This window comes from Vespula vulgaris, chromosome 12, assembly GCF_905475345.1.
Source record: "Vespula vulgaris chromosome 12, iyVesVulg1.1, whole genome shotgun sequence".
NCBI classification, from domain to species: domain Eukaryota; kingdom Metazoa; phylum Arthropoda; class Insecta; order Hymenoptera; family Vespidae; genus Vespula; species Vespula vulgaris.
The window spans coordinates 5,471,420-5,486,798 of record NC_066597.1 but is presented as its reverse complement, the minus strand read 5'-3'; the positions used below and the strand labels follow the sequence as shown (position 1 = coordinate 5,486,798).

At 28.4% G+C, this 15,379-nt stretch overlaps 1 protein-coding gene and 1 long non-coding RNA gene across 3 annotated transcripts in view; one reads left to right on the top strand and one right to left on the bottom strand.

The window, feature by feature from the left end:
- LOC127067962 (uncharacterized) overlaps positions 1-15,379 on the bottom strand; it is a 61,048-nt gene that overhangs the window by 30,741 nt on the left and 14,928 nt on the right. The window lies entirely within an intron of this gene.
- On the top strand, positions 2,802-3,596 carry LOC127067966 (uncharacterized). The gene is made up of 3 exons (XR_007782808.1): positions 2,802-3,053; positions 3,173-3,308; positions 3,429-3,596. It is a non-coding gene; the product is annotated as an uncharacterized LOC127067966 (long non-coding RNA).

Below are 15,379 nucleotides of genomic sequence, written 5' to 3'. Positions count from 1 at the left end.
TAATTCTCAGTAACATTCCTCTTCCTAAGGGCCATGTATTCAGAATATCTGCCCTTGAGAACTTGTTAGATACTCGCTAAAAAAACGCTTAGATAAGAAGACATATTGCCATCTTTGTCCAAACTTAGGCATTTTTAGTCAAGCACGTAGTTTTCAATAATATGTCGAACCAATAAATAAATACAGTGAAAATAGACTCCTAGATAAAACGAGCGATGGAATGCTTATTTTTCAAATATCAAGACGATACAATCATTGGTCCATACTATCATCAGGACAAAGGACCACACATGGGATTGTTTATGCATATCGAACGAACTATCCTGGCGTGTCCACGACCAATAAGGATATTACTTGCCCTTTTCAGACAAGTACTTAAAGTTTACTTAAACCTCTCCCTTTTCATTTCCCTTTCTTAATTCGTTATTGCCTTCGCGGATAGTTTGAGAGAAATCAAAGTCCCATCAAAGTATTTGCATTCACTAGTAAGACAATCGGATCTTATTAACATCCCTGTGCCTGAAACGGTGGTATCGGAAAACTTGACATATCGTGACGCGCTTCACCCTTTATTGTCCTTTTCCTAATGCCGATAAGCACTAAGTGATATTAAAAAAGCCGTCCCTTTTGATGATCACTGGCGAAGAAACGGAGGCCTAACATATACGGACTTTTTAAGAAATAAGTCTTTGTTGTTCTCGAAAAGTGACATTCCACTGTCTTTCTCTCTCTTTTTCTGTGTCTTCGTTTCGCCATCTCGTTGAGGGTCATGCGTTTAATTAGTTAACAATGCATTTGCGGTGCATGCATGCATTCAACCCGCCTCGGAAATACAATGCACGCTTTACTCCTGTTAGCTTTGACTTCATATAAAAATATACACAAGGATTATGTATATACTATATAAATTATGCATAGTATTTCACGATTAAGTGACCGTGTTCGTTTTTATTCTGAAAATATCTTGTCTATCGATCTTTCTTCTTCGTTCTTTTTTTGCTTTTCTTATCCTTCTTGTTCCCTTTCCTTTCCCCTGTTTTCTCTTTTCTTCTTTTCTCTCTCTTTTTTTTTTTTTTTGAATAATTCTTTCCACTCGACTCGAAGTCGTAAGAAGCATAATAAAGATAGTAAAGATCGGAACTCTGGAGAACTTTTGCTTTCACTTGCGTACTCTCGAAAAGCGTTGAGAGACCGTTATTATATAATTTCTAATGCGGTTCGAAAGCCTATAAAAGGTAGAGGAGAGAACTGACAAAGAAAACCAGTACTTTCGTACTTTCCAATCGTTATTATCTCTCTTGCTCGAATCTCTTCTTCGTTTGGAAGTATCCAGATGCAACGTGAAAAAATGGTTCAATATGGTCACGTTGAAGCTACGAATATGCAGAGAGAGAAAGAGAGAAAGAGAGAGAGAGAGAGAGAGAGAAAGAGAGAGAGAGAGAGAGAGAGAGAGAGAGAGAGAGAAAGGGGGTTAATCTGGTGCTCGTCAGGGTGTAAGACAGCGTTTCCAGATTCGTCGAAACTTCCATCCTTCAAGGACGAGATGGTGGTTCGAGTGCGTGAAAGCTGAGGAAATTGAAGGGCGATAAAACTTGCTTTTACCGATACAACGAATTTCTTTCTAAACCCTACGACCTGAAAATTTTCAAACTCGACCTTTTTATGGATCGTGATCCCTATTCTAAAAAACAGAAAGAAATAAAAAAGAAAGAAAAAGTAATGAAAGAAACAACTACTAAAAGAAAATATTTTCTGTCGCCAATGATATAAAACAGTGTAAGATACCAAAATTGTAATAAATTTATTTGTAGGAATTACATAGCAAATACGTTCATTTTATATATCAAATAAACGTAAATAAACACGCACACACGGAAGTATGCACTTTTATATCCAATATCTTCTTAAAAAAAAATCGTGTACAATAGAAATTTTACTATAGATTAAAATGATCTTGAATTCTGATATGAATGATATAGACAGGAACATTTATAATTTATCCGAAAATCTCTATCGTCTATGAATATGATGCAATTGCATGAATGGTGTGCGTGGGAAAATGGGTCTCTCCGATACATTTAAATCAAGAAAATAAAATGTTTTTTGTAGCTATACCGCCCATGTTCACCTAAAAACAATCATCTTTTGAGGGTAAACCCAGAAGAGTGCAAATATAGATTCATCTATCAAAAATTATTACGCCAAACAATTGGTATTTACAAAATGTAAAAAGGTTCTACAATCTATTAAACGAACACGAGTTAACCAGTTTCCTCATTTTATATAACTTCTCATATGTTTTTAGAATTTTTACTACGTATTATTCAATATGATGGTGTCAATTATCAGAAAAATTCCGGATCGATCATGATGCTAATGCAAAAATAATGCAGTCATTCAAAAATATCTTTACTCGTTCATTTAGATTTAGAGAAGTAGAATGTAAATTAAAGTTTTTGTTATGAAATTTTATCGCGCGCACGTCATATTATATGCGACACCATACGTAAAAAAGAGCAGTTGAGCTGTTACACACGATTAGTTTGTATACAATAGCCGTTGGAATATGGCCTACCCTTTTGTTTTATACTATAATATTTCATAAGTCCTGATAATGTCAAAACAATTGAAAATCTCTAAATTATTGCAAAAACTGAACGATATACTAATGGAATGCTCTAATATCGAGGATGATGTATTCTATGACTATGAAAGTAAACCAAAAGAGAATGAAATTGAACTTTTTGATAGTGAGAATAGTAATAATAAGGTTATAAACAAAGAAAATGTTCAGGAGTACTCAGAAAGTGAATTTGAAAATATTTTGAATTTACGTAAAAGAAAACGTACTTGGATGCTTTCAAGTTCTGAGAATGAAAATGAAAATATTCTACAAGACCATCAAAATGAAATTGCCGCAGATGGAACCAATTGGGAAAAAATATGAAAAGGGTCTATCATTAGAATATTATCACTTCATAATATTTTCAAACATATCCGGTCCAAAAAAAAATTATGAAAAAGAATATGCCAAAAAAAAAAGATTATGAAAGGTAAAGTAGTGTATTTTTTTTTATTAATTGATACCTATATGCTTGAACATATAATATTTTACAAGGAATTCGAAGCTTTTTGAGATAAAAAATTAAAAACTTTTATATTTATGGAACAGAAAATAGAAACTGAACTTCTTTTCCAACACCATGAGTAGAAATGATTTTACCGAAATATTGAAATTTATTCACTTTGATTAAAAAAGTGATGGAAGTCAGCATTTACAAAGTGACAAATTTGCTTTCATATCAACGGTATGAGATAGATTTATTTAAAGTAGTCTGACAAATAAAGCCGACAAATTTAGTATTAAATTTTAACTGATATCTGATATTCAAACTAAATATATTGTAAATAAGTTTCATTATTTACAGAAAAGTAATATCACAATTTCTAAGTGAATTTGTCTACTCAAACTTATTGAATCATATACTACGAAAGGAGAAACTATAACAAATGACAACATTTTTATAAGCTTACCGCTGGCATTTAAATTACTATCAAAGAGAACCACATTGGTTGGTACTATATACGGAAACAAAAGGGAACTACCAAAAATTTGTAAAACAAAGAAGAATATTATGATTTGTTTTTCATCATTATTTTATAGATCAAATGGAATTATTCTTACAATTTACAAAAATAAGCCGAAGAAGCAAATTTTTGTATTGAGTTAGAAATATAAATCCGTCGGAATTGAAAAAAGTAACAAGGGTTTACATGAAATGGTTGAATCTTATAATGAGACTAAATTTGGCGTCGACATTACAGATCAAATGGCAAAAAATATAGAGTCAAATCAGGATCAAGAAGATAGTCATTTTAAATATTTTTCAATATTTTAAAATTAGTTATTTTAAATGTTTGGATCTTATATAAGGAAACAACAACTGAAAAGATATCCAGAAAAAATTTTATGTTTCAACTAGTAGATGAACTTGTCACTGAAAATGTCATTGAAAATATAAAACCAGAGATGGAATCACGAGAATGTCACTTCAAAGAACTCACTTTATTTACACAAATGGTGTCAGATATTGTAATAATAATAAGACTACCACCATTTGTAATAGCTGTAAAAAATACATATGCAGAAAATACATTTAGAAGAAAAATTACATTTGTAAGAAATGACAAATCATAATTTTTTATACCTAATAATTTACTTTATATTATAAAAATAACTTCAAAATGGAAATTTATTTTAATATTTTTGTTACTAAAGCATATATTCTTTATTATATTTATTGTCGTTATTGATGTATAAGTTTATTATACACATTAATAAAATGTGCCAACTATCATTAAAGGATCATGGACTCAAATGAGTTAATAATACCAAAAATATACTACATAACATGGAATTTCTTTTGTAAGAAAGTAATAAATCAATAAATATAAAAACATTCTATCATTACGTATTTTTTTTAAAGATCAGTCAATTTGAATTTAGGTTTTAATGGAAATAGCTTGAATTTTACTCCTAATAAATCCAGATAATTAAAAATAGAAATATTTATATCCTTAGTCGTTGTTAGTTTTATCGTCTTAAATATAATTGCCAAAACGGAAAATCTTTTACTAATGGAAAATATATAAAAAAAAAAACGATTAAGGCTATTCATTACCTCTGGTTTTATAATGGTTTACGCCATCAATGAGAACAGACGTAATTCTTTCAATTTTTATGAAGGTCTCATTTTAGAAATAAAAATTTAATCTAGAATTTCTATTTTTTGAATTTTTGAAAAAACTATTTTTTGAAAAAACTATAAAAAAATCGTTACCAAAAGATGGTATTTTTTCAAGAATAGTTTATGCACAAATAAAAGCTTTTTCAAAACTTTGAAGAATCAGGTTCCTGGATTAAATCTTCGTCTTAAAATAAGATCTTAATCATTAAAGTTAATCAAGACTTCTTTTCTTATTGATTCGACATTTTTCAGGAAAAAAAAAAATTTCGTACTGTGGTTTTTCTCGAAATTTGCGGTAAAAGAGAAACTACTACTACTGATTTTCATGTTCACATTTGAATAGTGTATATTTTGTTTCCGTGAAGTAGAGATTACCTGCTTGTGTGCGTAAATAGCTGATGCTCGGATTTTTTAAACCATTTCAAATACAAATTCGTTTTATGTTACTTGCATGAAAAATTACTCGGTCACTTTAATAAGCTTTGAACAGATAATTTTATAGTAAAAATAAGGAAATATATGTCGAAGAAAAGGCTTAATGGATCTAAGTTCCTAAAATATTATTGAATTTTGAAAAAATTTGTAGTTCCTTTTAAATTTTATAGACTAGAAACGTAGAGATTTTATAAACAATGTGTAAAACATTGGCAAGCATCTAGATTCGTAATTCCTATTGATCTGACGGTTGTCGTCTGTACATCGTACGTCGTATGATATTGCTAGAGTATTTCATGAATAAGAAAAAGCTACATAGCATTTTTACTTAGATAGATAGTATCAATATACTAAATCAGTGGTAATGTATATATAGTAATAAGTATATAAGTATATATAAGTATATATAAGTATATATAGTATATAAGTAATAATATATTTCATATTAGAGTTGAAAAAACAATAGAAATAGATACAGAGGTTAATTCTGATCTCAGAGTCAAAAGTCAAACTCCTATGCAAGGCGAACAATGGAAAACAGAACTTCAACTCTATTATCATTATACTAAAGAGAAAAAGAAGTAAAGAAATAATTACAAAAAGCAAATTCCTGAGAATGAAATGTCAAGGAAATGGAAAGGGGATAATTCTTTCAAATAAATTTAATGTATTATCAGATGAAAACGAATCAAAAATGGAAACGGAGACTAAAACTGATCCACGAGGAAAATGATAAAACAAAGACATTCAACAAAAAATCAGTAACAGTCACAAAGAGATTATCTCATTGATGTTGCATATAGAAAGCTACAGAAAACTGTTAAATATGCTAATTTCACTAACACAGGATAAGTTCTATATAAAATATCCCTTGAGAGAAACAGAAATCTTCACAACACAAAGGGACTTCAATACATTGAAGAAATATTTTCAAGACACAGATGTAAGTTTTCACACCTACATTGAAAAATCACAAAAGCAGATGACTTTTGTAATCAAAGGCCTTCACAAGGAAACAAAAATAAATCTCATAATCAAGGAGCTGAAGAAACAAGGGTTCAAATTCAATAAGATATCAAATCCATGAAGAATACAGTGAAAGTCCCATTTATGGTCACAATGTCAATAGAAATTCAACTTAATCAACTCAGAGATAAAGTGAGATACCTATACCATACCAAAGTCTCTTTGAAAAATTATATTACCAAGAAAAGGATCTCTCAATGTCACAGATATCAGGAGGAGGCACACGACAACAAATTGTCCTGCTGATCCAGCTGGTTTGAAATATGCTGGAAATCATCTTATAAGAAATTGTACCAAATCAAAAGATACTCCATTATAATATGCAAACTATCACCAGTCAACATAACAATATGCGAGTATATAAAATCGAGTGTATACAAAGAGTCAAAAGATTATCAAGCAGATATAGAACCTTGACACGACCACAGATGAGAGCAGCAGCAACTCGAGAAAGAATAATATAATTCAATTTGAAGGATCATAAGGATTTCATGTCAATTTCATTTAACAATTCTGACGTGGATAATAAAACTGAACAAACTAGAAAATGATAAAAAAGTTATTAACTAATACTCAACAACAGAAAAGTGTAATGTATCGGAATTACTGGAGATAACTAATGAAATAAGAAAAATTAAACAAATTTGTGATATCAGTGCAATGCTAGTAGAAATTACAGTCTTAAAAAATAATTTAGTTTTATGTAAAAACAAATCCTAGCAATTCAATGTTATATTAGAAATTACTAACAGATTGGACTCAATATGCAAATGATAAACATATATACTTGGAATGCAAATGGACTTAGATATAAAATAGAGTTCCTAGATAGTTTAAATATAGATATAATGTTAATTAATGAGACAAGACTTAATCAGAAAGTAAAATTAAAAATTAAGAACTATGTGATTATTAGAAAAGATAAAGATAATACTGACGGTATAGCAACACTAATCAAATATGATATACCAGTTAAGAAAGTAGACTTAGATAAAGATATATAATATCTCAAACATATTTGTATAAGTTAGTTATTGTTATTAGTTAATAGGATTAATATAGTAGCAGTGTATAATAGCCCAGCGAATAATTTTACTTATAAGAATCTAAACAAACTATTCAATGCAGAGAATAAAATCTTATTAGTAGGGGATTTTAATACTCGGCATACAATCTGGAATTGTCACAGAAACAATACGAGATGTCACACACTTTACAAATATTCTATTAAAAATAACTAGTATAATATTTCCAAATAAACCAACTCATTACCCAATAAACAAAATGATTCCTACCATCATAGACATAGGATTTGCCAAAAATGTTACATCATTACCAGATCTAACGGTATTACAAGAATTAAACTCGTATCATTATCCAGTATTCTTCACAACAGGCGCCATAACTAGAAATAATATGACACGACAAATGAATGATTATGCTACTGCAGACTAGAAGACCTACAGAAGAATATTGAATGAAAAAATAAATATCACATCAGAAATAAATACGATAAATGAACTAGGAAAAAGAGTATAAAGCTTCATGAATATGATATAAAATGTTATTGTACAAACCATACAGGTAAATCACAAAGGGAAATTAGAGACAAACTATCCAGTAACATCATTGATTTAATAAAACTGAAAAATAGTGCTATACATAAACTAGGGAAAAAGTCGATAGATCTAAGAAGTTACAGACCAATAAATCTAATTCCAATTATAAGTAAATTAATGGAAAAAGTTATCCTAAAAAGACTCAATAGACATGACACAAGTTCAGAGATCATTGTAGATCACGAATTTGATTTTATAGAGAAGCATAACACAATCCAACAGACAACAAGAATAGTCAACAATATTAACACAATTTTTAACAAAAGAAATAAAACTGTTCTTCTATTTTTGGACATCGAAAAAACTTTTGACAAGGTATGGATTGATGGATTAATATATAAAATGATTAACTATAAATATCCATGTCCAAGTGATATTAATTTACTCATATTTAAATAATAAATATTTAAAAGTAATAGTTAATAGAGGTAAATCAAGCAAACGGAAAATAAAAGCATGTATCCCAAAAGATTCTGTAATAAGCCCAAAGTTATTTAATATATAAATATATGTGTGTGTGTGTGTGTGTGTGTATGTGTGTATGTGGCGCGCGCGCACACACACACACACACACATCAAAGATATAAGTATCTTTCCTATATCTAAAATTGCATTCTTTGTTAATGATACTGCCATTTATGCACATTCCATGCCATTTATGCATGTTCCATGCAACTGTTATTGCTAAGGAAGTACAAACAAGTAGTGATTTATTATTAACATATTATGATTGTTGGAAAATCAAACTTAATGCAACGAAGACTAAAATACAAAATTTCAAAAATAATTTTCATGACGCTAAAATATTTCAATTTGTTAAGATCTATGCATATAACGAATCTGTAAAATATTTAAGAGTGCATTTTGATTCTAAACTTACTTATAAAACACACATTAATCAAACTATTAAAAAAGCAAATACAATAAAAAATAAGATATATCTTCTAATAGCAAAAGATTCAAAATTATCAATCCGAAACAAAATGTTACTAGATAAAATGATGAGACAAATATTTATCTATGCAGCATCAGTTTATTGCAGCAGACATTTTAAGATCTGACAAAAATATCAGAACAAATGTTTCAAACTAATACTATGAAAGAATATTGACTAGAATCACAAAACTACACTCAGAATCGGATCTACGCTACTTTAATGACTATGTTAAACAATTAGCTATATCTTTTTATAAATCATAACTTGAATACAACATTTTTATCAAGGACATAACTAATATTAGAAGGTGTAATTAACCTTTTAAAACAAAATATAAATTGCCATATCAAGCCCTAGAGTTATTCAATAAATAATACTATACATTAACACAGATACAGGAAATTATAAAAGAAACTTTTGATCATTGGTTTTCTCTCTAAGATTATTGTAATTAGAAATATATATTAATATAATATTATTATTATTATATATATCATAATAATAAGAAATTATATATTATTATAAGTTGCGCAATATGCACCAAATATCGAGATGCAACAAAGACTGACATATAAGAAAAATATATTTTTCTTATCAGGCCAAAAACCTAGATTAAACCTACTAGGCAGGAGTTATATAGTATTGTATGATTATTATTTCTGTGCGATTATTTGTACAACTTTATTGTTACACAAATTTTTATACTATTCTAAGTTTTCAAATAAAAATTGTATATATAATAATATAATAATAATATATATATAATCTTTATAGAAAATAAATGTGTGTGTATATAAAATTCGTAAATCAGGAATCGCAGGTTTGAAGCTAAAATGATTTCGGTCGTTTTTTTTTTTTATTGTATCGTTGTAAACGAAAATAATGAATTAATTTATTCATTTTTCCTTATTTGATAATTTAGTAAGATGTTTCTATTTAATCTTATATTTATTTCCTCTACTGATGACTGTCTTGAATTTTGTAGTGATCTGTGCTAGATAGGACATATTAGCAGTATAATTTTGTTTGATAATAGATATTGATAATAGATACATATGCTTGTCGATTATTTTCTCAAAATTAATAATAAGTGAACATATATTATATATTATTTTTAATAAAGATCAAAGTACAGGTTCGTTTCCACGTTATGTACGAAATTTTTCTCTCAACGCTATTTTGTTATAGTTTCCTCTATAAGAGTTCACTTCATATTATTTGTATTAAAATAATATAATATATTAATTATTTTTAAGAAAACATTTAGCAAAATTTTATTTTTTATCGCAAATTCATATACTAGTTCTTATATCTGTCAACTATATTTATTATTTTCTACGTATTAATCGTGAAACAAATTCGTACCTATATAAATCACTGCAAGACACATGCTACTATCAAAACAATATACATGTTAGAGACTTACATTTTATTAGTATAATTAAGTGTGATTCATATAATAAACGTGAATTCACATTTTACTAACAATATTTATCCACATGAAACCGATATTTATTATATAATACATGAAACCGATAGTATTTATATTTATTAGCGTGAGAGAGGTTTGAATTGTTTATGTTTAATTATAGAAACAATAACTTTTTTAGACCTGTACAATCAATTAGGGAAGTAGATAAAAAATATAAGCTCAGATAATAGTAGAGAATTCGTGAATGCGTCACTTAAATCATTATTCAAAAAGAAAGACATCAAACATCAGAAGACGATGGCATATAACTAAACCCTGGTTGTTTATGTATAATTTTATAGGAAATAGATAAAGCGACGGAACCGAGATGGAAATTTTTTTTGTAATTAGAAAATTCTATTTATTTTTTATTTTGCATCTTTTGAATAATGTTTTGCATATTTACATTTGAAAGTATTAGCAACACGCTAATATAATATTTTTACACACAAAATGTATACTGAAAAAAACAACTAATACATGTGCAGAAGAAATCTTAGAGCATCAACTAACTAGTTATAAAAAAAATGAATTTTATACAGACATAACACGAGCAATAGTAGCTGTTAATATGTGGTGATGTGTTTTAAATAACAATGTATAAAGGAATTTTATATCGAAATATATAAATCGAACTATTTCACATGAATCAACGCTACAAAAGAATTATTTGGGACAATTATTATATTGATATTGGTCATGTTGATATGAGGAAAATATTTCTCTTTCATTTTAGCAAGATTAGTTTGCACCGATAGTTCAAGGAGTGAATTTATAGAAAGCACAAACGTTTTCATGAAAACATGTACACTAAAGTAATTTTGGACAATCAATCGAGTGCCAATCAAAGATTCAGAGCATTTTACAAGATTTTCATAAAGGGAATCGATACAGTACACCGAGGAACCAAGCTAATACTGACCTGAGCTTTTGCAAGCCTTTGAGAAATTTGGCAAAAATATATGCGAAGTAATACGTCGACATAGGAGAATGCGCAGAAGAAAGGAAATTCGAGGAAACTGGAGATAAAGAGAGATTTCTGAAAATAGGTGGTAAGACGAGACAATAAGGAGCCATCGGTGGATGAGAAGTATTGCTTCAATTGTCGATTGTGGAATCATTTGATGATAGAATGTCCAACCGAAGAAAAATGCGTTAAGTGTTTTAACCATGCGAATTAATGTCCGAAACAGTGAAAGGAAAAATAAAACAAGTATATCATCAATAAAGTAACAAGTGGAAAATCTTTTAAACTTGTAATTATCGATGGATATACGATGTTCGCTTTAATAGATACTGGCATTGATATAACAATAATGCGTGTGAATCAGAACATGAGAATGTGCTTACTGCCGTTCGAACATAAACGATTCGTTTTCTTGAGATAAGTTCAGGCAATATTAGAAGAATTTCATACTACAAACCAATAAATTTGCTATGATATCTGAAATATAGGAGATTTATTAAGAATAACCAAAATTGTTATAAACCAGATGTATATATCACTGTTGATGAGCAGTTATTTTCATCTAAGATTAGTATAGATTTACGCTAGTCTAACACTAGGTGTATATTTACACAATACATATCAAAAAAATCAAGTAAGTTTGGAATACAATTCTGCTTAACTTCTAATGTCAATAGTAAGTATATAATAAATGATTTCCCTACTTAGAAACGAATGAAAGAAGAGAATATTTAATTCCACTTGGAGAATTCATTGTTCTTAAGCTAATGGACCCATTCAAAGTGTGGAAGGAACGTAAAAATAGATATTTTTTTACGGATGTTTCGCTGACCACAAAACTACGCTAAATTTGTCAAACAACGGAAAGACAATATGATACGCTTTTCAAGCAAAATGTATAAATCAAACCATATTTCTCTTACAGTATATAAAAGCAAACCAAACAAAAATAGTTTCTACTAAGTTCCATGCATAACTCAATAAAAATAGAAAAAAGTGATAAACGTATACCGAAAATGATTAGATTTTATAATAGTACAAAATTTGATGTAGACATGAGGTACGAAGGAAATACAGTGTAAAATTGAAACCTTGTAAATGGCCACTCCAAGAGTTTTCAATATTCTACCTAGTTAACCTAGTTGAAATAAATGCCTGGATTATGTATAAAGAAACAACGAGGGAAGAAATTTCAAGGCAGGAATTGTTATTTCAGTTAGCTATAGAACTTGGCGCTGTATATTAAGAATCACGGAAAAAAAATGTAGCAAAGCCATCGACAAATATAATTTCAGATTTATACGTAAGAAAAACTTGTCAAGTAAGATATTTTAAAATTTACAAAAACTACGAATGTAAAATATATTCGAGATGCAAGAAAAATGTGTGCGGCAAACGTATTTAAGAACAAAATAATTTGTAAAAAATGCAATGAAGCCGTATAAGATATATGTTATTTATATATTTAGAAATAATGTGTATGTATGTATATATATCGTGTATGTGAATGAAAAAACGATATAACTACCGTTCTTTTTTTTTTCTTTTCAAGTTTATAATTAAAATTATATAAAAATAAATTATATAAAAATAAAACACGAAGAACAAACGTAAAATAGAAGTTGAGTATTGAAAGTATTAGTAGATAAAGAAATAAAGGTAAACAAAGATAAGTTTGTTTGGATTGAAAGTTTTTTTGCCACCTGCTAACGATTTACTTTCATCCTCTTTTATTCTATCCATCGTCTTCTTTCTGCCACCCATTTTCCAATGACTAAACAATCTTCTCTCAAGTTACGTTTTGTAACTGTTATTTTTAATTCATATACGATCATTAACACTAGTTTATCATTCTGTGTGTGTGTGTGTGTGTGTGTGTATGTATATATAAGATTTCTTTTTTGTACGCAAATGTGAATATATATGTATATATTTTTTCTGACGTATGAGAAATCTTCAGAGAAATATCCTACAAAATTAGTCGGTATACTTACTGAAACTCCCAGTCACTCAGACAAACTCTTGTGAGGATTGCAACCTTACAATATTATATGTGGAGTGTTCTCTGATAGGGTTTATCGAACTACTTTTATCTCTAATCTATGGGTCCACGTACAGTTCCCTTTTATATTCGTACGAAAAGGACTACTATAACTAGCAACCAATTCCCAGAAAAACAATAGGACCCATTCACCTTGCATAGTAGCAACAGTAGACTTCTTTCGAGGATCCCCCCTCGACCGACACAGAACATGCGCATCTGCCGCCCGATGCATGGTAACGATACATTTATATCATTATCATAACCGAACGGCACTGTCATTCACTCACTACATGCATGCATGAGGATTGAGATATTTTTCCATCTCTACTTACATATCTTGCACTAAGAAAGTATTCTGTTATTAGCAGTTAGAATGAGGTAGGAGAGAATATATGTTTATTTAATCAATACTTGAATTAATTTTACGTGCAAGTTGATAAAAAGAATGTAAAATAATTTTTGAAAAAAGGATAAATAGTGACATTTTAAGTATTATCTTCTCTTCTTTTTTTTTGTAAATGTGAATAAACATACACTTACTAAAGAGAAATGTACATATATTGAATTAATAATGATATCAATGACAAATACTCTTATTGAGAAATAAGAAAAATGTATAACATTTTTAAAAGGGATACTAGATAATTTCATTGAAAATATTTTCTGTTTTCTTTCTCTAGATATTGCAGACAGAGAAAAATGTACGTGCCACATATATTTATTTAACTATTAATGATACTCATATTAAATATTTATTAATAATACAAATGGACAACAAATTTCCAAACCGCTAATAATTATAATGTTCATACTTAATACAATTTCAAAAAATTTAACAGCAAAAGTTCTTTTATGAAATAATATAATTAGAATTTTACGAATATAAAGTAAAATTTCAAAAGTGAACTTATCATTGTATTAGGAAATAATATTAGTATTGTTATATGTTAGTATAGTATATAAGTATCGATACACTAAAAATTTTCTAATTGTCTTTTTAAACCTTACGTTTAAGTCTTGTTCTGTAGCATACACACGTTAATACATACACATAAAGACACGAAAAGCATAGTACGTTCATGGCCCTGATGTCCGTTACATTGTATATACGTATTAAATCATCTCAATCCGTTTAGTAGAATCATTCAATGGAATGGCAGATCTATTAGAATCATCGAAGTTCATGCTCACATCTCGTGCGAAAATAAAGGCCAATATTTGTGTTACATCATTGCAACAATAAAAAGTATTCAATATTAATCTATAAAAAATGTATGATACATTATATAAGCACCACCTATTTTAACACGAAAGAAAAAAAAAAAAGAAGACCAAAGACCTTCCTTTTGTCCTTGTTTCGAAATTTAATGAAAATTATTTGATCGTTCAATTGTATTTTCTATTTTTTTATAAATTTTATTTTATAAAAGAACTTTATTTTATCGTTCCTATTCCTCTATGAACGTAATTCTGTAGATTCTAAAATCATTAGTAAGAATGGGTACCATTAAGAAAGAAAAGAAACAAAAAATACAAAGAAGCTAACAAGGTGCAAAAAAATCTTAAAAAAAAAAAAAAATTGATAAAAATAAAGAAAATAAAGAAAATTCTTTTTTCTTGATGTTTTAACAAAATTTTCAAAACAGATTTTATTTTTATATAATCGAAAATGATTTTGCATTATCGATAAATATGTATACATTAACGATTATAGTAAGCACAGAACAGTATTTTTGGTAGGTTAAAAATTAAAAGTAACGAATAAGATTAAATATTTTATACAAAAAGTAAAAATAAAGTTCAATAAGATTCCTAAGGTATTTAGATCGGACAGGGGTGAAGAATATGTAAATAAAGAATTAAAGGATATTTTTAGGAAAGAAGGTATCAAAAATCAATATACAATAAGTTACACTCCAGAACAGAATAGAATTGTAGAAAGAAAAAATAGAATGTTTTTAGTAAAAATCGCGAAATATATTTTAATAGATGCAGGACTTGAGAAGTATTGGGATGAGGCTATGCATGGTAACTTACAAAATAGACTAACTACTGAGGTTACATCTATAACCCTTAAAAAGAAAAGGTACAGTATGGATTCTGATCTCAGGGATAATTGGACAACAAAGCTA